This window comes from Heterocephalus glaber, unplaced genomic scaffold (genome assembly GCF_053883595.1).
Source record: "Heterocephalus glaber isolate CG9 unplaced genomic scaffold, H.glaber_assembly_v1.0 deba00001610, whole genome shotgun sequence".
Taxonomy (NCBI): domain Eukaryota; kingdom Metazoa; phylum Chordata; class Mammalia; order Rodentia; family Bathyergidae; genus Heterocephalus; species Heterocephalus glaber.
This window is the reverse complement of record NW_028258381.1, coordinates 11,219,241-11,242,257: the sequence shown is the minus strand read 5'-3', so window position 1 is coordinate 11,242,257 and position 23,017 is coordinate 11,219,241. Positions and strand designations below refer to the sequence as shown.

The 23,017-nt window shown below is 55.5% G+C and overlaps 1 protein-coding gene and 1 long non-coding RNA gene across 10 annotated transcripts in view; one reads left to right on the top strand and one right to left on the bottom strand.

The window, feature by feature from the left end:
- Positions 1-7,250, bottom strand: part of Grb10 (growth factor receptor bound protein 10) — a 107,876-nt gene extending 100,626 nt beyond the window's left edge. For 2 of the 9 annotated variants that reach the window (XM_087196052.1, XM_021254219.2), the window contains exon 1: positions 6,733-6,879. The gene's annotated coding sequence lies outside the window, so the exon portion shown is untranslated. Of the gene's footprint in view, positions 1-6,732; positions 6,882-7,117 lie in introns of those variants that run through there. The other 7 variants (XM_004839853.3, XM_021254223.2, XM_004839852.3 and 4 more) reach the window with 7 other exon arrangements.
- Positions 7,251-7,346: 96 nt separating this feature from the next.
- Positions 7,347-21,213, top strand: LOC110348192 (uncharacterized). The gene is made up of 5 exons (XR_015445418.1): positions 7,347-9,303; positions 10,590-10,690; positions 14,940-16,642; positions 16,784-16,988; positions 17,539-21,213. It is a non-coding gene; the product is annotated as an uncharacterized LOC110348192 (long non-coding RNA).
- Positions 21,214-23,017: the final 1,804 nt, after the last annotated feature.

The window sequence follows — 23,017 nt, the reverse complement described above, 5'->3', positions numbered from 1 at the left end:
AGTGTCTTCACACCGAGCTTCGTCCCAGCCCCTTCTTATTTCCAGGTGGGATCTTGCTAAATTGCTCCAGCTGGGCTCCAACTTGTGATTCTCTTGCCTCCACCTGCCAGACTGCTGGGATTACAGGCGTGCACCACCTCGCCTGGCTGAAGGAAGAGAGCCTTCTACCGGTCCTGCAGCTGGATCCCAAGGGGTCCCTGACTTTGCAGGTGTGTAAGACCCTGCATTTACGCCGAGGTCCACTAAGACAACAGCCAAGCAATAAAGAGGTCCTGGGAAGTTAAAAGTGAACATAGAAACTTAAAATCCAGTAGAAGGGCTAAAGTGTCCAGCTGAATATTATCCAAAATCTAAAAAACACAAGAGATACACAATAAGAGATTAAAAAAAACAGTAATGAGAAATCCAGGGATACCAAGAGCCAAATTAAAAGCCACTGTAGAAAAAGAGGAAAGTGGAAAAGAACAGAATTAACTCCAACACCTGTTTAAGCCTGAAGGATTTGCTGTTCCAGCTTGAAGGGCTCCTCGAGGGTTCCTGAGTGGGTCACTCTGTCACAGAACTGCACCACACCCACGAGGAGAACAGCCTGACATGCCAGACGTGACCAAAATGAAAGCCAGAAAATCACCGCGGGATTCTTTCCTACTAGGAATCAAGCATTCCCAACCCCATGCTGCCTAGGAGGCCCATTGCAGCTCTTAGATGTTTGAGGGAAAAATGACCTGCAGATCAGGAGTCTACACGCACGCCCACTGCTCCGGGAGACGGGAGGGAGAGGACATTTCCAGACTCCAACAGGTGCACGAAGCTTACATCCCAGGCACCTCTGACTTGGAAGTGATCCTGCACATTTTGGGGATAAACAATGAATCAAGAAGTCATGAGATCCAAGAGAAATGCAAAGGGACTTCCGAGATGACAGAGAAGGCCAGTTCTGGGGGTGACAGCTGCAGGGTGGCTCCAGTGACCAGCCAGCAGCAAGGCCAAAGGGCAACCGGGAGGGCGGCTTGCAAGAGATAAAACTGGCAGATTACCTACTACATCTGAGACTCACACCAGCCCGCTGGTTTGGGGCCGGGTGCTGGTAAATACATAAAAACACTTAAGCAGGAACAACTCCAGGACAGAGTAAATTTTCACAGCGAGGCTGGGGTCTGAGCGGCATTTAGGGGACCATCCCTATGCTGCACCGATGTCCCCAAATTCCCCAAAGTTAAGCACAGGAAAATGTGGGAGAATGACGGACCATAGGAGAGATTGCGACATATTATCCAGCCCTTTGTTCAGAAACCTGAAGGCAAACACAGAGGAAAAAAAACTACTGACAAGCCTGGTTACTTGTGGGGAATTATCCGACTCGAAACTGCCTGTTCATCCCTATGATGACAAAAAGGAATCGAAAACCAGTGTGCTGTGGGGATGGAGGCATCACAAAGCAGGTGGCCCTGCAGTGAGCAGCAGTGACACGGTGGGTGCCTGGGGCCGGGGAGGGAGGGCCCCACAGCCCCACTTTCAGAGCAGGATGACCCAACAAGGAGGCGAGGAGCTCCCATGTGCTCAGCCCTCCTCCTGGGCCCCTCCTCCCCAGTAAGGAGAGGCCGGCACACGTCTCATGTTCTCATCTCTCTAGGAACGGCCTGGAGCGGCTGCTGGGCGACCCCTGATTTTCATGGAAAGGGAATGGGGAGCCCCCTAGAAATGCACCCCGAGAGTGGCAGGGAACAGCCTGCCCGGGCCAGGTGGCACAGAAACTGCAGCAAGCCGGGCCCAGTCCCACGGCACCAGCCAGACCCACTCACCCACAGGAGACCTGGGAGACCTCAGCCGGAGGGCCCTGGCCCTGGCAGGAGGTCAGGGAGGCCCTGAGGCTACACTGAAAAGGCAGTCACCCAGGGCAGCCCCGGGTCCCGCGAGTTCTCAGGGCAGGGACCCTGAAACCGTTGCTACAGGATGGAATCCTGTACCTAATGCCTGCAATCAGAAATGTTTCAGACCTTTTTGTAATATTTTCATATCTTGGGCCGGGGATTTAGCTCAGTGGCACCGCGCCTGCCTTGGAAGCGCAAGGTCCTGAGTTCGATCCCCGGCACCAAAAGAAAGAAAAAGAAAAAAAAATTTCACATCTTGATGGTGGGACTCAAGTTTAAAAACAGTCGAGACAAATTGTATGCAAATACCAGTCCTCACACAGGTACCGCTGTGACATGCCGCAGAGCCTGATAAAGCATTAACGCCCGACGCACAAGTTTTGTTTCACACACACTGTACAACTGCAGCCTGAAGATCACTAGAAACGATATTTTAAATCATTTTGTGCATAAAACCAACTTTCCCAGTATAAAATTTTCCACATAAGCCATTAAGTTGGTGCCCAAAGTTTCCAACTCTGGAGCCTTTTGGATTTCTCATTTTCACAGGAAAGTTGCCAGTGGAGGGTGGGATGTGCGGTATTGAAAAGTTTTTTATATGAAAGGGAGTTCGGGGTTTATGGCATGCACTTCCAAGGAAGAAACAAACTTCTAAAAGGACTGGGGTGCAACTTGGGCGAGCACATGCCAAGGCCCTGGGTTGCATCCCCAGCTCTGACCCCCATATTAAAATAAACCAAGAAGGGCCAGGGATGTAGCTCAGTGGTTCCACCGCCTGCCTCGAAAGTGCAAGGTCCCAAGTTCAATCCCCGTTACCAAAAAATAAAAAAATAAAAACTAATAATAAATAAAATAAATCAAGACGTTAAAGAGCAAACCAAAGGCCCTGCTCACAGGGAGGCAAGGACATGCAGCTTGCAGTGGGTGGCCCTGCAGGTCCTTCATGGCTGCCACGTGACAGAGTGAGCGCGGGACCCTCAGGCACCCCCATGGCTCTCAGCAGGAACCAGACAGACAACCACCGACATGGAGTCCACCTGTGCCTGCCCAAAGAGCACTGGAGGTGGTGACCGTAATGGCAGCGCGCTGCACTTCTGGTGCTAAGCGCTCAGGAGCCCCAACTTAATGGGGGGACAGGGGCTTCGGGTGCCCAGGCCATTTACCTAGTGCAGAGCACTGAGGACTTTGGGGCGTGCCCCATGCATGGCCACCACCCCCAGCAGGGCCAGGAGGGGACCCCCCCCCGCCAGCCAAGCCCCGAAGGAGACAGGTGCTGCTGCAGAGAGTCCGAATCAGCCTGAAGGATCTGAAGTAGGCGCCACAGGCTCTGCATGGGGCACCCAGATCTCTGCACCCCCATGCGGGTGCCCTGCAACCCGCACTGTGCTCTAGGTCACAGGGTGACATGTGATGCCTGCGGCATACCACCATCCTGGCCAAAGGTCTGGGCCTCCCTCCGCTCTTAGCATCCCGCCCATGCGAAGCATGTGCCGCAGCCCCCTCACACTGTGGCCCAGGGATCGGGCACAGTGATTCCACAAGGCTTTGCACGACGAACACATGCAAATACAAAAAGACAGAAACAGCAGAGTGTTAGCAAGGTTTCTAACAAGCACGAACAGAAAGGAGGAGGACCGAGCACACAGACAGCTCTAAGACCAGGCTGAGTGTGCACAACAGTGCAACACCATGCGGCTAAAGCTGCGTGTGCCGCACATCGGTCCAATCACTGCCACAAATCCAACACCACCTGGCTCTCAGGGCAACCCGTGCACGTAAACGCTCCTAACTCTTACCCTATACACGAGGCGGTGGACTTGTCTGGGCCTGCCAAGCCCATCAACAGTAGAACCAAGAGGCCAACCGAGGCAACGGGCCTCAAGGGACTGTCAGTGCTGGCCGCCGCCTTGATCAAACAAAGCAAAAAGAAAGGCCATGGCAGGTAAGGCAATTCCTTCCCGAGACCTGTTCACAAAAGGCCCAGCCCAATATCAAGCTCCTCCAATTTAGGAGTTCGGTTTCTCTGCACTGTTGAGCCTCTAACCAGCTGGGGCACTGCCATGGGCTCTATCTGGAAGTCCCCCTAAGCCTCATGCAGTCATGGCAGGACCTCTGGCAGTGGCTTAGAGCCTTGCTGGTAGGAGCTGCGGTGGGTTGGAAGAAGGCATCACTGGGTCTGGGCCCGAAAGGGTCTGTCTCCTTCAGGGCTCCTCCCTTATCTCTCCACTTCCTGGACTCCATGCGGTGAGCAGCTCTCCTCCGCCAGGCCCTTCCACCATGCTGTTTCCTCCTTGGAGCCAGCCGGCCATAGTTTGAAACCATGAGCCAGCAACAGGAAAGTGACTAAAGTAATCATCAAGGAAAACCTCCCCAAAATGCGCACATGAAGTAGATGGCTGCAAAGTATTATCATTCTAGCATGGGGGAAATGGAAATCTCCCGACCATCCACATGCTTCCAAAGCTGGCAGCACAGCCCGTCCCGGACCTCGGAGACAATTTCTGATAACACTGGAAATGGTTTTTGATGCTCAAATGTCAAAGGACAGTCACACTGTTCTGTACATCACCTTGCAGACCCTGGAGAAGAAGTCCCAAGCCCACGGGACCTGCCACCAAGCCCCACTAGGCAGCTCGACTGTCTTGATCTCTCCCACAGCCTCCCATATGGCTAAGCTGGGTTTCCTCAAAAACGAATGGTCACTTCATCACACTCTGTAGGATGTAACCAAAGTGGGGCTTAGAGGGAAATGTCTAGCTTCAAATATTTACATTAGAAAAGAAGAAAGGTCTAAAATCAGCACCTTACAATTTCACCTTAAGAAATTCCTAAGAAACCCAGAATTTCTGCAGCTCCAAGACGAAGCTAAAGGCACAATAGATGCCATCATTGAAGGGGTTTGATTTCTAAACATTGTAAAGTCTCTAAGCCAGCTGGATTATCAAAATCAAGGCGGGGGGTAAACATCTGCAGGCTAGCAAAAAATAAGACAAGTTAATTTAAAAGAAAGACTCCACTAACAGAAAAGTTAAATTTTGAACACATGACTGATTACTTAAATGAAAGACAAGGCAAATACTTTCTTCTCACAAGCACATGTAACTCCACGTGGGTTTAACAGACTGAGAAACAGGCACAAGAATGGCGTGGCCAACATGTAAAGAAATGCACGAAGGGACTGAGGATTTAGCTCAGTGGCACCGCACCTACCTCACAAGCGCAAGGCCCACAGTTCAATCCCTGGTACAGCAAAAGAAAAGTCAGAAATGCACAAAACCGGACCCAGATCTGCCCTGCTGTTAGCTCTGAGTTCGGAGTGGCAGGCACCTAGCCCTCCACGTGCTCAAATATGTCCTCCTATCCAGTAGGTCTTCCGTCCCCCTGCAGCTAAGGGGTGGACAGAATTCCAGTGAAATGGGCCCCTTACATGAGGCAACCTCTAAGCATGCCTTCTTATCACACTGATCAATCAAAAGAGTTTCTACAGGTCCAAGATGAAGCCGAAGCTAGGCTGATTCTTTTTGTTCAACCAAGACTTTGGTTTTTCTGTACATTGTAAATTCGCTGTCCCAGCTAGGTCATCAAAATCAAAATTTCTGAGGGAGCTCTTCGTTGCCAAAGCTGCCCTGAGTCCTGAGTTCCAATCACACCAGCCACCACCATACAAAGCTCCGGAAAATTATCTGCCATGAGCCTGCCCAGCTCTGGTTTCCCATTCCACAAAGGAAAACCATTTTAACCACCCCAGTGCGGCTCCGAAAGCCATACAGACCACAGGCGATATGCGACAGGTGACCTAAGCAGTAAACAGCTTTTCTATTTTAATTACAGTGAACATAACTACCATATCCAACTCATGATTTCATGGATACCAAAGTTTCTTCCCAAAATAAATGCGTGTTTAAGTATAAAAAAATAAATATCCGCCATGGCCGGGTCAATATATGGCATCAATCTTTAAGGTCGGGAGGCTCTGGACCAAGAACCGTCCTGGGCTCCGAGGCTGGCAGGGGGAACCTCATCTGTGCCCTGTCGCTTTCAGAAGCGGACGTACTTTTGCAGCAGCATAAAACACACAGGCCTTTAAAAAAATATCTGAGGATTAGGGTCCAGTAACAGCCTAGCCGTCTGCAGGCCTTACGACCTCAGGCTCGCTGATTAATCTCGAGCCTTGGTTTCCAGACCTGTAAAATGGGGATCAGGGAGGCTATCCAGTGGATTAAAAGCAACAAAGCTTCTGAAAGCGCCTCGTAAACTGGGGAAGGCTCGCAGAATATCCGTGGCCTGGCTTCTTGGTTACGCCATGCCTTTGGCTGTGGCTGTCCTCGAATTCCCCTCCCCTGATGTGGGGGTTGGCGGGGTGCCCTCGGCTTTCCAGTGCAGCTCACACAGTGTGCGGGGACCCTAGACTTCCGACTTTTAGCAAGAAAACCAGGCATCCGGGATGGTCCTGGAAGGGCTTCGGTTCCGGGCCTCCTCCTCCGGAGGGTGCTGCCCGAGAGGCGCTGCCAGCGTGGGGCCGGCGCTGCCCCTGCCCCCTGCGTCCCGGAAAGCGCGCCCGAGGCCGTCCTCGTTAAACTGTTACCAGCCCCGCCGTAAGCCCGGCTCAGCCTGTCGCTGCGCCCGCGCCATGTGTCGAGTGAACGCGGGCGGGCGGGCGGGACGGGGCAGCCCGGCCCGGCTGCGGGGAGTGCAGGCGGCGACTCGGCGCCCTCCTCCCGCGGTCTCCAGGCCGGGCCGGCCTCCAGGCGGGAGCCGCGGGAGTCCGTCGGGCGCCACTGCCCGGGTCCTTTCTTTGCACCCGAAGGAGCCCACGGCAGGAAAACCGCTCCGAGGCACCGGCGGCCCGGCCGGGACTCACCTGCGGGCCGGCTCTTCTCAAGGCTCGGGACGGCAGCCGCCCGGCTCCGGCGCCTGGAAGTTCGCGTCGGGGCGGCCGCGGAAGGGGACGCGCGCTCCGAGCCTGCCCGGGCTCCAGGCGGGGGCGTCGGCCGGGGTCGGCGGGCGCGTTGCATCAGCCGCTTCCCGCGCGGCCGGACCGCGCGTCGGCACCGGCGCCCCGTCCCGCGCTCGCGGACGGCGACCGGGCGCGGCCTGGCCGGGACCCCCGCCTCCCGGCGACGCCCTTCCTTCCTCCTCCGCCCTCCTCCCTTCCGCCCGCGTCCCCGCGTCCCGGCCGCGAAGACAATGCCGGCTGCACCCGCCCGGCCCGCCCGGCCCGCCCGGCCCCTCGCGCGCGCCCGTACCTGCGCCTCCGCGTGGCCGCCGCGACAGCCCCGGCGCGTCCGGACCCAGGCACCGCCGCCGCGCTGAACTGAGCTGAGCTGAACTGAGCTGAGCTACGCCGCTGCTCGCCCGCGCCCGCCGCCGGGCTTTAAACGCCGCCCGCGCCCCGCCCCGCGCCTTTCCTGCTCCTCCCCGCCGCCTCCTCGGGCCGGCCGGCGCGGGGCGGGGCGCGGCCGCTGACCCCCTCTCCCTTTCCGCCGCCCGCCCCGCCGAGGCCCTCGGGCGGACGGTTTGAAACTCGCCCAGCCCGCCGCGCCGGGCCCCCGGGCGCCAGGAGGGGCAGTGGCCCCGGGAGCGCGCGCCCCGGACGGGAAAGCCGGGTCTGCGGCCTCGCCCCAGCGTCCCCGCCGCCCTCCTGCAGACCCCGCATCCTCCCGGGCAGCCGAGCCTCAGTGTCCCGATCCGGGAAGTGGGCACGCAACGCTGGCCAGAGCCGCGGCCCCTCCGGACCCCAGTCACCTTCCCCGCCCCGGCCGGACACAACGGGACTGCTCTGCTGGAAGATCCCACCCAGGGGCCCTCGGACAGGGCCGTGCAGTCTCCATCGTGCCAAACGCACAGCCATCGTTGTCTTTTTCTGCACCTTGCAGCGATGAAAACGGCTATGGTGAAAGACTTCCCTTCTGAGCCAGCGCTTTGTCTCGAGCACTCGTGAGTCCTCGCGCGTGGCCCACTTCAGCCCTGGGCACTCGCTCCGGAGATGTGGATGGAAATCGCATCTCCTCAGGTGCAGCCACTTCCCCAAGGCCAGGCGAGGGCTGGGCTGAAAGGCAGGCGTTGCCCCAGGGCTTTCTGTCTTTACTCACCTTTTTGTAGCTTTGCACCTAGCCCTGGTGCTCCTGCCTGGGCCGATGTAACCAGGGTCCTCCTCTCCTGTCCCTGAAGCAGACTTCCCTCAAGTCCCGTCCCGTCCCCTGCTCCTGGCCCCATAACCGGAAAATCGAGACAGAATGGTTTGGAAGCACGAAGGATCCTGACGGCAGATAAAGGACTCAGAGAAAACTGGCTGCCGACTTCTCGAGTGTGAGGTGAGACTCTCTTCGTGGATTGGCCGGGGACCACGCACCCACCAGAAAGCCCCGAGTCTGGGGTCTCCTGGACGTCTGCAGACTTGCTCCACACGCAGCCGTGTTAGTTTCTTTCTGAATCACTGGTGGACCCTTCGGAGCTCTGCACGTGGATGTGTCTTTCCTGAGAACAGGACTTTATCTTGCATAACCACAGCAGGTTGCCAAACTCCTGAATTCACGGCGATAAGATGCTGGTATCTCGTCCATCCGTGTTCCAGTTGTCAGCTGATCGGATAAAATGTTGTGTAGTGTTTCTTCCCCTCCATTTCAAGACCCAGTCCGGGGGTAGGACCAGGCCTGGCTTTCAGTTCTTTCAGACCGGTGGGTTTCATGAACTTCTGTGAACTGGAGTGGAATGGATATAAACATCCTCAGGTGTTTTCCTGCTGGCAGTGGCCCCTAGAATTCCTGGGGCACCTTCGTTCCCACATTTCCTGGCTCTGCAATAGGCCAGCACCCACCCCACACCGCTTTCTGAAGCAAGTTCATGACCTTGCCACCCCTCCGTACACCCCAGTACTGAGGATGGACCCACGGTGCTCTACCACTGAGCTGCAGCCTCAGCCCTTTCTTGTTTTTTTTACTTTGAGACAGGGTTTCCTTTTGCAAAGTTGCCCAGGCTGGCTTTGAACTTGGGATCCTCCTGCCTCAGCCTCCCAAGTAGCTAGGATTACAAGCACGCACCACCACACCTGCCTGAACTTCCCACTCCCCTTGTGGCTGTAGGAGCCAAAGTGGCCTCAGGATGGTGATTGTGGCCAAGCCCTGCCATCCCCCAGGCACTCTTGAGGGTCCCCGGCCCATGAGTCCCTCACAGGGTGGCAGCCCCTGCTAGCTGATAGCCAAGCAGTGTACAAATCACCCTGAGAGCCCAGCCTCCAGGGGCAGGCACCTCACCAGAGGGAACCATGCAGGCTGGACTTGGACCTCGGGACAAGACACAGGATTCTGTGATAGCAAAGAATCCAGCTATCCGCCGTGAGCCGGAAGGCTCATTCTGCTGAAAGTGGAGGATCTGAGAGGCCCTCATTTTTAATTAGTGATGAACTGATTGACATCTATCTCCGCTGTTGACGGTAAGCTTGGTGACATAACCACACTGCCTTCAGAGCGCCTTCTAGGGAAGGAATCCCTGGCACAAGAGGGCACACACCGGAATAAGTCATTACTGCAAGTGGTGTCATGCAAATGAATTGATCATTGGGGCCAGTGGACGCAGTAATGGAACGATCCTCTCTGAGCCCTGGACCCACTCAAACTTTTCCAGCAGCCTTGGCAGAGGGAAAGGGCAGGGTGAGCGGCTTCCAGGCTGCTGGGCTCTGCCAGCTGTGGCCTCAGTGCTGTTCAGAGGGGCTGTGCAGGTCACAAAGCCTGCCCCAATTGTGCGTGGTCATGTGAGCATCCCTCACCCCTCCAGAGCTGGAACTAGCCATGCTCACTAAGGATGCCCAGCCATGTGGGGCAGGGGGCGCTGTCCCGGAGCACGAGGAGCCACCTGCACATCCCTGCGCCCAGCTGGCTGTGTGCGGGATGCTCTGGACCCTTGAGCCCTCTAAGCTCGAGACAGATGTCCAGGGTACCCCCGAGTCTAGGACCCGGGTGGCATTCAGAGAGGACTCGGGTGGCAGTGCCCCACAGACCTGAAGCATCCAGCCTGGCAAGTAAGGCAAAGGGGCCTGAAGAAAGGGCCCAGGGAGGGCCATGCACTTCAGACGAAGGCCAAGAGTGGCCTGGGCTCCTTGGGGAGCAGCTCAGGAGCAGCTCGGCTCAGTTGGAGGCTGAAGATTCATAAAGATCGGGCAGGAGAGGGAGGAAGGAGCGTAGTTTTCAAGCTCAGGTATTTATACTTCACCTCAAGGTGCTGGGTGTGAGTGCGAGGTGAGGTTCCCGGCCAGTCCCGCCCTCCCTATCGGCCCCTAACTCTCCTGGCTTTCCCATCCCAGCAGCGAGCACTCTGTCCGGGACTCACTGGCCCAGGGATGCCAGCTGCACAAGTAGGTCGGCAGGTGGCTGGAAAATGAGCCAACCCAGATGGCCGTACTCGGGACCCTGAATTGAAGTCCTGGAGGGGTCTGTACAAAGGAGACAAGTGAGGCCCGGAGAGGTGGGCCAGTGTGAGCAGGTGTGGGAAGAGGAGGCCAGATGGATGCTGTCCGCCTCTTCTCCCTGGCCTGGCCTGGCCTGGCCTGGTTAGTGCCGCTGTCCTCTGGAATTCCCATGAATGTCCACATTCCTTGAGATGCACCAGTGTTAGCTATCATTTTCCTTGAATCAGAATGCTTGACTCATAGCTGGGACCAAAGTTTCTTTACAACCAAAACGGGCTCAACTAACGGTGCTTCCTCCATTTGGTTTATTAAAGCATAATTTGTTCTGGAAGGCGCACAGTTGTGTGATGCGGAGCCCTGTTGGCCCCAGAAGGTTGCTTCCACCTGCTTTGGGTCGGTCACCTGCCTTCCCCAGGTAAGCGCAAGTCTGCTTTTGTCAGAGTAGCACGCAACTGGAATTGGGCAGGAGTAGCATAATGCGCTGAGGTTCAGCCATGCTGCTTTATGGCCCTTTGGCCTCTTTTTATGGCAGATGAGAATCCTACCATCGGGGTGGATACCAATTTGTCCATTCATTCACCGGCGGGTAGAAATCCAGGCCAGTCTTCGTGGTGGGCAATTACGAATCAAACTGCTACAAAGACTGGTGGAAAGATTTTCCTGGGAACTAGAAGTTTTCTTTTTCATTGGGTACATAAGAGCAAAACCCGGAAGTCACATGGTACATATGTGTCACTTATCAGACACTGCCAAACGATTTCCAGCACAACTTGTGGCACTGGCACCTCCGCCAGAAACGCCTGCGGTTCCAGTTGCCCGTGCCTGAGCAGTGCTCGGTATTGCCAGCGCTCCGCTCAGCTGTCCCTGTCAGTGGGGGCAGTGACTCTGACTTGGCTTCTCCCTCACAGCTAGCAGTGCTCGGCGCTTTTCCCCTTGCCGTGCCATGCGCGTTTTTGTGAGGCATCTGTGGAAATCCTGTGCCAGTCTCTCACTGGGCTGCTTGTTTTCCTGTCTGCATTCTGAGAGGCCCTCATATCGTTTGCGTATCTCCTGCGGCCGATGTGTGTTTCGCAAATATTTTCACTCAGGCTTTTCACTTTTGCAAGTCCCTTTCAAAGAGCAGAAATATTATATTTCACAAGTTAAGTCACCAACTTATCCTTTTGTGGTTGAGAAGTTCTTGCTGAACTTGGTCCTGCAGAGTTTTTCTTCTGGGATTCCTCTTGAGAGCTCTCCAGGAGCAGCTTCCATGTTTACAGCTGTACTGCCACTTGACTTCAGTTTTCTAGAGAAGAATGTGGTTCTTTTTACATCCGACTGTCTGCTCCTTCTGGTTGGGTTTAGAAAGCTCCATCTGAGCCGCATGTGGTGGCGCATGCCTGTTATCCAGGCATTCTGGGAGGCTGAGGCAGGAGGATGGCGAGTCCAAATCTAATCCGGGCAACTTAGTGACTTGGCAGGACCCTGCCTCAGATAAAACATAAAAAGGGCTGGGGTGCCACTCAGTGCAAAGGCCCTGGGTTCAGTCCCCAGTACAAAAAGAGAAAGGAGGCAGGGAGGGCAGAGCCAGCTCCATCTGGCTGCAGCGTGGGTGCCACAGCCCAGTTGGGCACTGGTGCCTGAGCTGAGCACCGGGGCTGCGGGTCCTGGGGAGTGCGTGGCTGGGGTGCAAACAGGCCTTTTCCCGGAGTACCGGGCGGGTCTTGCGGCAGCCTGTGCCCTGGAGCACAGGGGGTGGAGGTCAGTTTATACTGCGTGTGATATTTTTAGAAAAGAATTCAGTCTGAGTAGCTCCCGCAAAACCACCCTGCTGCTCTTGAAAAGCAAGCAGTCCGGCTCTGCAGGTCCCAAAGTCTCGTTCTCGCGTGGCCCCGTGCCGTCCCCAACCCGTGGGCTGTGTGTGTGTCCGCAGAGCGCCAAGCGCAAGGCCCCTGGACGGTGACTCTGGGAGGGGATGCGCAGAGGAGACCCCGAGGCCCGTGTTTTCACTGCAAAGGGGATCAGAAGGCCCTGCCCCTCCGGTGTCTTGGGGCCCAGAGGAGATGGGGAGACCCCAGGACAGAGGGGCGTGGGTGCGGCTCTGCTCCAGGGTGCAAGGCCGGTGCACCTGGCTCCTCCCCAGCCTGGGGTTCATCTCCACGTGGGCTGGACACGGGACGCTGATCAGGGTGGCCGTGGACCCAGGCGTGGACCAGGTCTGCCGGCTGCCCTGCGGATCAGGCTCACCGACCCCTGTCCCAGAGGTGCTGGTGCGGGGACCTGGTCCACAGGCTCAGGCCACACTGCCCCTCTCCTCCTCCCACGTGTCTTGGGCTCTGTGGGCCAGGTCCTTTGGGAAGGAGGTGAGCTGCAGCCTGCGGCGTCCTTCGCTTTGCGGGAGCAGGGAGAGGGCAGTAAGTAGACAGCCGCAGGCCGACGGACGCCTCCAGCTGCAGGCGCCCGGACCGTCCCTGCTCCAGGCGGACGCAGGTCCACACCCCTGGGTGCGCAGACTGGAACACCACTGAAGTGTGAGCTCGGCCTCGAGAAAGAAGAGTCAGCTTGGCCCCTGAATCCAGTAGAACTTAATTAACCACCGATGCGTGCGCTTTACTGGGTGAACTGCATCTCCTCCCAGGACACCTGGTGGCTTGAATGCCCCGGGTCCACAGCTTGCAAGGGTCCACAGCTTTGCAAGCAGCAAGGTCACCGCCCTCAGGGAATGGGTGAAAGCAGCTTGCAAGCCAGTGTGTGCAGGTGGGGAGCAGTTGCTCCTTAGCGTTTGCCTGGTACAAGTAGAAGCTACTTCATTCAGGAACATGCAGTCCTAAGAGGGTTAAATCCCCACGCTGGGCGAGCACAGAAAATAGAGCAGGTATCCAGGAGGGCTCAGGGAGAGGAGGGGCTGGGCCCTGGGCCTGCGGAGGTCTCAGCGGCACCCGGAACTGTGTTTTAGGCTCCAGGCAGAGCCTCCTGCCCTCTGTGATCAGCTCCACATGTAGCCCAGGGTCCGAGGAGAGTGCATTTGATTTGAAGATCCTGTGGCTGTGGGACAGATTTTTCCAGGAGAAACTCTGTTTTCTCCTCCTCCCCTTCTGCCCTCTACCTTTTATTTCATTCTCTCCTCTTTCCTCACCTTCGTTCTCCAAATGAGCACCATGCCAGGCATAGTGGTGCATGCCTGTGATCTCAGCACTCAGGAAGCTGAGGCAGGAGGGTCACCATGGGTTCAAGACCAGCTTGGGCTACATCATGAGTTCAAGACCAGCCTGGATGACATAGTCACAAAGCAAACAAACGAACAGTAAAAATTGGCACTGTGATCGTGCCTGGCTTGCCCTAGGCAGGGGATACATGTACGTCTGTACCGGGCACCTCGTGTGCCTGTCCAGTCAGTTGGCCCAGTTGTTCCACAGGCAAATGCCACTGCCTTCATTTTATAGTCAAGAAAGCAGCCCTGGGGCAGACACAGCTTCTCAAGGAATCAACGAAGGGCTGGGGCTTGAGGGCAGGTTTCCCGGCCCAAGCCCCACTGCTATTCTGAGCTGCCCCCGTCACTTCTTGTCAGTTTGTGATTTCCGTGGAACCAGTTACTTCACTGTACGACCTCAGGGTTGTCACTGAGCAAAATTCTGGATTTAGATTTTAATTCTGTCAGTGCCTCTTGTTTCAGGAAACCTGTTCTCCTTTATCTTTGGATCATAAAATGTGATCTCCTTTCCATTTCAGCATGAGCAGTGAGAAAGGACAGGGAAGAGAGAGAAAGCTGAGTCCTTCATGGGTCAGGTTAGGGCTTTCCCCTCCCACTGGCCTCTCACTTTTAAAGAGTTTCAGGGGCCAGGCTTGGTGGTGCAGCACTCGGGAGGCTGAGGCAGGAGGGTCACCTTGAGCTGAACCCCTGGCTGGGCTACAAAGTGAGGTCCGATCTCAAAAAATCCAAAAGAAAAAACAAGTTTCAGGACTTGGCTGTTGCACCAGCTCGGGAAGTTGGGGAGTCTGACTTCCTGGGGCCTGGAGATAGGCACAGGATGGGGACGGCATCCTGCCAGGCAGACCGGGAAGTGGGCTGTGGGAGGAGCCGTTCCAGAGAGGGTGGCGGAAAGGCAGGGACAGGGTGTGGAGGGTGCAGCAGAGCCACGCACCCTGCAGGGTGGCATCATCCCCGTGCCTGTTGCAGGGCAAGTGGACGGAAACCAGCCAGGGACTCAGGCTCCAGGAAAGAAGCCAGATCCCCATGCAACAGGGCGCCAGGCAGAGCAAGACTTGTTCAGCGAAGGTGGGCGCTGGCCTCTGGGCCACCCCGAGACTCAGGACACCACCACGGGGCTCCTTCCGGCCCCTTAGGGCAAGACAGCTCCGCGTCCACGGGGCTCTGTCTGGACCCAGATGGGCACAGGTGCCTGCAGATGCCAAGTATCAGAAGCACTGGCTGTCACAGCCACAGCCTTGGCCAGGAGGTGCCTTGGGGGTCCGGGGCCTGAGCAGAGAGCTCCTGGGGGCACCACATGGACCTCAACCCCCAAGGGACCCATATTTCTGAGTTATCCAGAGTCCACGAGGCAGGTCAGCAGGACATAAGGCACCTGCTGTGCAGGTCCCGCAGTGCCAGGGGCTTCTGCAGAGTAAGGGAGAAGAGGTTTGCTGGGACTGACTAGAAGAGAAAGTTCCTTTCCTTCCTCTTGTAGGACATGAGCCATGGTTGAGAGGAAGTGGAGCCGCAGGTGCACTGGCAGCCTTTCTGGCACCACAGGGAATCTGCTGAGAGGCCTCACGGTGGAGCTTCCAGGGAAATCAGGCATCTGGAGTCCTCCCACGACATCCAGCCTGCTCCTCACCTTCCAAGAGTCAGTAACGTCCCTGGGATGCGGGCTTCCGCCGTTCCTGTTGTGAGTCGCAGTTGTTAAAGCAGCACAGCTGGCTCAGCTGCTCCCCGAGATGCACGTGCCCTGCACCCTGGAAGAGGAAAGATTGCGGTCACGCATGCAGCCTGGGGCCCTTGTGCCCAGAATGCTCAGGCACACGGCGTCACTGACGGGGAGGGCCCAGCGAGGCTGGGGACCATCACGTGACCTCCCCGGGTCGCTCTGCCAACCCCACTGTGCTGACCCAGGCCTCTGACCGGAGGGCAGGCAATCCTCGCACCCGGCACTGGGGCTGCACTGGGCACCCAGCTCCTCCCGAGGACGAACGTCCAGGCCGGCAGGAGAAGGCCAGGCCCACCGAGCCCCTGCCGCAGAGGTGGCAGTGAGCGCCAGGGTGGCCACACCCTCCGGCGGTGTCGCGGTCACTCCGCAGCGCCCAGCCCCCATCCTCGGGCCTCTGCCCGCCCGCCGAGGGGTGAACAGGAGCCGGGCCTCGGGTCTGATGCACCCGCAGGAAGGCAAGCCTCAGCCGGCTCCCGGTGCCACCCTGGAGTCGCCGCGATTCTCGGCGTCCCTCGGTGCCAGCACTACCGCTGCAGGGACGCTTCCACACCACGGGAAAGTCACAGCACCGACTCAGAGGGCAGCTCGTGGAGTTAAACCACCACGGAGCCGGGCGCAGTGGGGCATGCCTGTCATCCTAACACTCTGGGAGGCTGAGGCAGGAGGATCACAAGCTTGGATGGCTCAGCAACTTATCAAGATCCTGTCTCAAAAAATAATAAAACTTTAAAAGGCTGGGATGTAGCTCAGTGCAGAAGCCTTGCGTGCGACTTCCAGTCCAGCAGAGAGGGGTGTGTGTGTGTGTGTGTGTGTTTGTGTGTCACACTGGGTAGTGCCCGCCGTTGGTGATGTGGACACTGTTGGCGTCAGTGTGGGTTTTGTCTGTAAGGACTCGGCTGAGTCTCCGTGCCCAGCATAACTGGAGGGGCCCTCAGAAAGGGAGGGGCTGTGGGATGAGGTAGGTGATGGCCGCCCAGGGAGGGTCCGTGCCCCTGTCTGGGGAGACGGGGTCCCTCGAGAGTGGGCAGTGCAGGAACATGCGCCTGGCAGCCCGGCCTCACGGCTCCTGTCTCACCCGTGGAAGCGTCTCTCCCCTCCTCCCCTCCCCTACGATCCCTTCCCTTCTCCTCCTCCTCCTCCCCTCCCATCCTCCTCCCTTTCATTTCCTCCTCCTCTCTCCCTCTCTCCTTCGGCCACTCTCTGCCCAGGTGGCACAGCCAGGGCCCCACAGAGGCTGGCCCCCTACTCTTTGGCCCCCACTCAAGACACACGTGGCCCACACACTTTTCCCCATAGGTGTCACCCACCTGACATATCCTGCTGTAGCCGTGGGAAACTGTGGGAGCCTGTGCTGCATGTGGGAGTTCCCGTGACTCCCAGGACCACTGTCACTGTGGTCCTGTTCTGGTTTCTACCTAGCTGTCCCCCAGAGCCCCTGCGCATAGGCCAGGCCCTGTGTGAAGGTGAGCATCCTGGGTTCCTAGTGACCTGGTGTTAGGAGGCGGGGCCTGTTTGGAGGCGGTCCTGGGAGCGGGGCCTGGAAGGGTTCCTCTGCCTCCCCTGCTTCCCCTGCTCCCCCTGCTCTCGCTTCTTCCTGTCTGCAGTGCCATGGACTGTTCTCATCTGTGGAGCCACCCTGCCTTGGAGCCAGCCTACCATGGACTGAGACCTCTACATCTACACACTGAGCCAAAATAAAGCTCTCCTCCCCTAAGTTGTGTCACAATGATGGGAAAGTGACTTGGACAGCGCCCATGGCCACGAGATGATGTGACCTGTCTGCCACTGTCACTGCCTTCCTTCCTAAGGGTAAGAGCCGGACAGCAGCCCTGCCAGTCTGAGGATAATGTGTGAGGAATGTGGTTTGTGCTCCCTGGCTCCATCCACAACCTCTCAGTTGACACCGGGCGGGGTGGCCTCTGAGGTGACCCCCTCACCCAGGAGCTGCTGGCCACACAGTGACATCTGGGCTTGCTGGCCTCAGAAGCTCAGGGGCAGGGAGGAGAGTTTGACATCTGCGGCTGCCCTGTCTCCAAGAGAGAACAGTGGGAAACAAGGCTGTTGACACCAAGCTCTCAGCCATCTGTGAAAGACAAAACTGCCCTCATGTCCACAGGTGCACAGAAGAGTTAGATAATACTGGCAGAGTCCGCAGCTGATAGCACCTTTGGCCTTTTCCCGAGAGTAGGGTGCCACGTGCACTTCCATCTTTGGGTCCTAGGCACTGGGCTCCCCTTTCTGTGCATGCAGCCCCTCCTCGGGCCTCTGGCCTGTCCCTTCCTGGGGCGAGTGGCATCTTTTTTCTCTTGAAAAACCTTCTCCATGTCTCCCTACCCCTGTGCTGTTTCTCTTCTTGTAGTAGAGTCGTAAGAAGAAGGCGCTGCTCAAGTTCCTGTGGATAGAAAGGTCACCAAGGCCAAGCTCCCTGCCTCGCGAGCTGCCCCAGGTCACAGAATGTCCCAGGTCAGCGAGTGTCCTGTGGGCAGCTCCCTGGCTCCCTGCATCCAGGGCTGGCCCCCCTCAGGCACAGGACTGGTGACCTGCAGTGCACGGCCCTGCCTGCTGTCCCCCAACGTGCTGGCTTGGTTTCACAGGATGGCCTCGCGACATGCATGTCACACTGGGTGAGGCTCCAACCACTTTGGGCTTAGAGCTTCACCTTGGGTTTCAGAAACGCCATTCGGCTGGCCCACAGCTTCGTCCATTGCCTTTTGCAGGGATGGGTTCCACCCCTGGCCACAGCCCACTTTTTCCTTCCCCAGCTATTATGCATCATTCTCAGGCTTCTGTATAAAGATGTGTTTATGGAGTGATGAGAGCTCTACTTCTCCCTCCACCTAAACAGAGACTCGCAGCCCAGTGGTGTGCTGGCTCTCAAATGGCCATCGACTGAAAGATCTTTGCACCTCCATCTTGGGAGAAGTCTCAGGCAGCAGCCTCAGGCACACCACGCCCTATTTCTGTTGCTCTAACAGAACGCTTGAGGCCTCATTGCTGGGTAGGAAGGACTTCCGGTCCAGCTTTGCCTGCAGCCTCTCTCCTCTTCCCATCCCTCAGGTGTCTGCATCCTAGAATCCTCCTTCCCCACCCAGCCCAAGCACAGGGTCTTCTCTGCCCAGAAACCAAGTTGAGGACATTTAGAGAAGCTGCAGGGGTGGGCCTGGGACTGAGGGGCTTCTGGGGAACGGCAGGCAGGCTGAGCCATGGGCAAGGGGAGTTTGTGAGGGGGACTTCTAGGCAAAAGGTGCCTCCTCAGTGCACAAAATCATGTGCTGTCATCACTGGGGGGACAACAGGGCATGCAACTTCCTGAGGGCAAATTGTCAGAGTGTGTCCAAGAGGGAGGAACACAGAGAGGGGACATGGGCCTCCTTACCTCACCCTATAAATCTTCCAGAGGCATGCCACTTCCCTTCTGTAGTAGTTAGGCTTCTCTAGAGGAACAGAGTCATTAGAAAATGTGTGCAGGGGGACTTAGTAGGTAGCGTAAGGGATCAGAGGTGAAAGGATCCACAGAGGCTGTCTGCACACCAGAAAGCAGAGGACCCAGGAGTTCCTCAGACCAAGAAACTGGATGAGGCAGACCAAGAGGGACCAAGGATCCAGGCCCCCTCCAAAGTGGAAGGCCTGCGAGCTGCCTGCGGAGTCTCCAGTGAGAGTCTGCACCGGGAGGCTGAAGAAACGGGAGACCAATGTCCAAAGGCGACTAGAGCTCTTCCAACATGGCAGCACTTCCTTTTCCTTTCCCTTTTTATTCCATCCAGGCTACAAGTCTATTGGTCAGTGCCAACCACATTCTGAGTAGGTCTTCCCCCTCAGTTTGCTAGCCTCTATGTCAGTCATCCACAGACACGCCCACAGCTGGGCTTTACTCATCTGCCAGGCAGTTCTTACTCAGGAAGCCACTTTGACACAGCATGGTCAATGGTTATATCCTCTCATGGAGATTGCAGTCAACCTACACCCAACTCCAGACACAATCTCAACCATCTACCCAGTATTTCCACCTGTGTTCCCTCCGCACACATCAAACTCATCATCATGAGTTGGGGACATGACACTTCTTCTCATGACCCCCTTCCGGTGCTGGAGCAGGACACACAATGCACAGTCGAAGGCCGCTGAGCACAGTGACATTTCCCAAAGTGTGCTCCTCAGGCTAGCAGCACCCATGCCTCCTGCAAAGTTATAAGCAATGCAGATCCTCAGGCCCCACCTAGGCGAAAGGAACCGGAGCTCCAGGCTGCTGCAGGGACCTGTGCTTGCATCATCCTGACACAGTGACCTCTCAGAGCCCCGGCTGGGAAATGGGCCGCCAGGCCTCAGACCAGACATAGCTGGGCCTGCTGGGCCCCACACAGTAGCCTCCTCAGGAAAGAAGACTCCAGAGCTGCTGCAGGAAGTAGCAAGAACTATTGGATAAGTATGTTTGAAGAGAAGGGAAGGATTTTGAAGGGGGGTTAATAGCAATGTGTCTTTTCCTATAACACATTTTTAAAATTCAAACATTCACTGCATATGTACGTTTTTTAGGACCCCCTCTCCCTTGGCATTTCTACCTCCAGGTTGTATACAGTGTATTCCCCGGCACAGGCTCTATTATCTGTGATTATATTTGCTTAAACCACATTTCACTGATGTAAAAGTGGGCAGTGTCCTGTGCAATTTGTCCTGGGCCCTGAGGAAATGGCCACATAGCCACAGCCCCGGCGCAGGTGTGATGTTGGCCACTCCAAGCCCACTTGGGGAAAGCAATTGGAAGCCTCTACTCTCTGAGCTCGGTAGCAACAGCACATGTGGCTAGACCTGGAAATCGGCTTGTGGAAAATAGCAGAGCCATGGGGGTAACAAGGCAGACACAAAGCCTGTCATCGTTTTCCTGTCTCAGGGTTATAATAGTGCATTTAGAGAATAAACGTTGCCCACCTACTTGGTTATTATTTACACAGTAAGATCACCCTCTCTTCCTCTCTAGAGCTGGCTGGAGGACTGCTAGGTGCTGACCCGGGGTGGCTCACTCAGAAGCCCATGAGGGAACAGTAAAATGCCCGGACTGGTATAGCCCCGAGGCTACTGCCCAGGGAAGGATGGGTCTGGTGTCCAGGGACTGTCAGGCTGATCCACGTCAGATCTCATGCGAATAAGGGGCAGAAACCCATGAGATAACAGAAAACAGAGATCCTCTGAGAGCCAAAGGTTTTACAGTGAAGGAGAGAAAAAACAGAGAATTGGTTCTGGAGCTCTGTTGGCAGCTTCCCAGCTGTGGGCATGACCTGTGTTTTATTCTCTCTCTCTCTCAAGGTGAGTTTGCATGACCCTTTGTCCTTAGACACAGAAGGCAGATGGGCTGACCCACCATCTGGTACTGGAGAGGAATGGTCAGGAGGACCTTTTGGGTTACAAACACCTGACTGTCATTTGTAGGAGCTGCAACATCATGGCAATGATCTGACCGCGGGCCCAGGACTCAGGCTGCCTGCATTCAGGGGCAGCTTTGTGTTTCCAGCTCATCAGCCCTGCATTCATCACTTCACTAACTTCTCTCCATGCTTTGCCTCCTGCCTGGAACAGTGCTCGGTAAACATTGGCTACATGGACTCCTGGTTCTGTCTCCAGTCCTCAGTGCTCCTGTATCAGCCACAGTACTGGTTCCGCTGGCCTGTTCTCAGTTGCCCATACTCGGTGAGGTAGAATGTAGGAAGCCTTAATTATGAATTCGGAGACAAGCCCTGCCACCCTTGGAGGAGGACATGGAAGGCAGCTATGCTCACCACTATACCACCAACGCGAGGAGGACATGGGATACGCAATCTATTTGCTTTACATAAGGTGGAGAAGGAAAGATGCCCACTTAACATTTTTCTCCAAGGGCTGTGGTTCCCGTGTTGTCCCTTCCTTGGCTGTTCGGAGTTGAATGCCTCCTCTCCACCACCTTTGCCCCGGGCCGCCATTGTTCCTCTAAGCTTCTCTCCTTGCTTTGGTTTTATGTAGATTTTGTATTGTAGTTGATCTTTCATGGGCAGAGAGCAATGAATTAAAGTCTCATATTTCTGATGTGTTTCTGTTCGTTCTCCTAATAGCTCCCATGGTTGCTGCTTTATGAATTTTGATGCTGTGTTATTTGGTGCATACATATTCATCATGTGAGATTTCATCGTGTGGTGTACCTCTTATCATTGGAAAATGACCTTCGTCACATTTAATGTTTCTCTCCAGCATTTCAGTATGTTTCAGAAACACGTATGTTAAATATAATAGCTGAAGCTAGTTGAGAAGTATTTAAGATACTCATTGTTCTATTCTTTCAAATTCTCCAAAGGGCTGAAAAATTTTAAATTGAGAAGCGTGGTGTGGGAGGATAGCTATGTGAAAGCAGTGCAGAGTTCATGTGCATCATGCAGATCCTTGTGGTTGGGGGAGAGAGGGGAGTGGTAGAAAGTTTTAGTTTCAGCCTCAAGAAACCCACATTCAAACCCAAATCCCAGATGCTTTGTTGTCCCAAACCTCATTGCCTTGACATAGGAGCAAACAGTATCAGAGGGACCACAGAAGCCAGTGAGGCAACACAAGTGACAACAGAAGTCTGTGGGGAGTGCTGAATGAGTGTGGCTTTCCAGCCTCGTGAGGGGTCATGAAAGCCCAACCTAGGTGTGGCCTCAAATCCCAGCTTCCACCAATGGTCTTTAGGCAAACACCCAATATCCCACATCTGGCTCTTTCTGTAAAATAATATATGCTTGGCGGGTTTTTATGAAGATTAGATATACTAATGTGCATGAAGTGACTAAGAGCGTATGTTTAATTGAAAAGCCACTATTGTTGCAAAACACCAGGGTGTGTATTTGGCAAACACATAATGCAGCACTTACTGTGTGCCAGGTACTATTCTAAGCACTTCTCGATGATTAATCAATTCTCAGAACAATCCTATGCATAATATTGTGGTGACCTCAGTTCTAATTCTGAGGAGATAAGTATAAAGAGATGATTACTTGTCCAAAGCCACCCAGATGGTCAGTGGGAGAGGGTGGGTACAACTCCAGGCATCCTGGCTCCAGCCTTTGCTTTGATCTGCTGAGACCTGCTGTGCGGCTCAACATAAATACTGGAGGAGATACATTGCTCACCTGGAGAGGGTACCACGACCGTTTCACTGTACAGGCTTCTCTTGGCATCCTCCAAGTTGTTGCTTTAGATTTTTCAAAATTTTTCAGCAATAACCTAGCTTTTCTAGTAATTCAGGTAAGTAAATAAATAAAATTAAATAAATAAACATGGTTCCCAAACCAAAGAGAGCACAGTATTAAAAACAATGCCATTCTAATATGTGGAACCTGCATCCGGACTGGCAGAAGTTACCTTCCTAAAGCTGTCATGAAATAGAAAGTGCCCGGCAGTGTGAGGCAGGCTCCTGGCGGCCAAGGCTGCCTTTGCGCACCTGTCCAGCAGTGCACTGCAAGGGGGCTCGAGCCACAGGAGAGGAGAACAGGCAGGGCCTTGGGAGATCTCGGGAAGCAGCTCCGTGGGGCCCCGGAAGGTCTGGGAAGCCTGCAGAGAGCAGGCAGCCCACAAGTGTGCTCGCTAGGGGTGAAGGAAGGTGTGTGTGTCTGGCTTCTGTGTGCTGACAAGCTGGTGCCATAGCTGTGCTTTGGGGTTCCTCTCAGAGCTCGTGTGTTGGAAGCTTGAGCCTCAAGTTCATATGCCGTTGGTACCCAGAAGTGGGCCTTCAGAGGTGATGAGGATGGGATGAAGTTCTAAGGAAGGAACCCCCAGGATAGTATTAATGGCTCTGTAAGGAGAGGAAGAGAAACCAGGCATGGTGGTGCAACCTATAATCC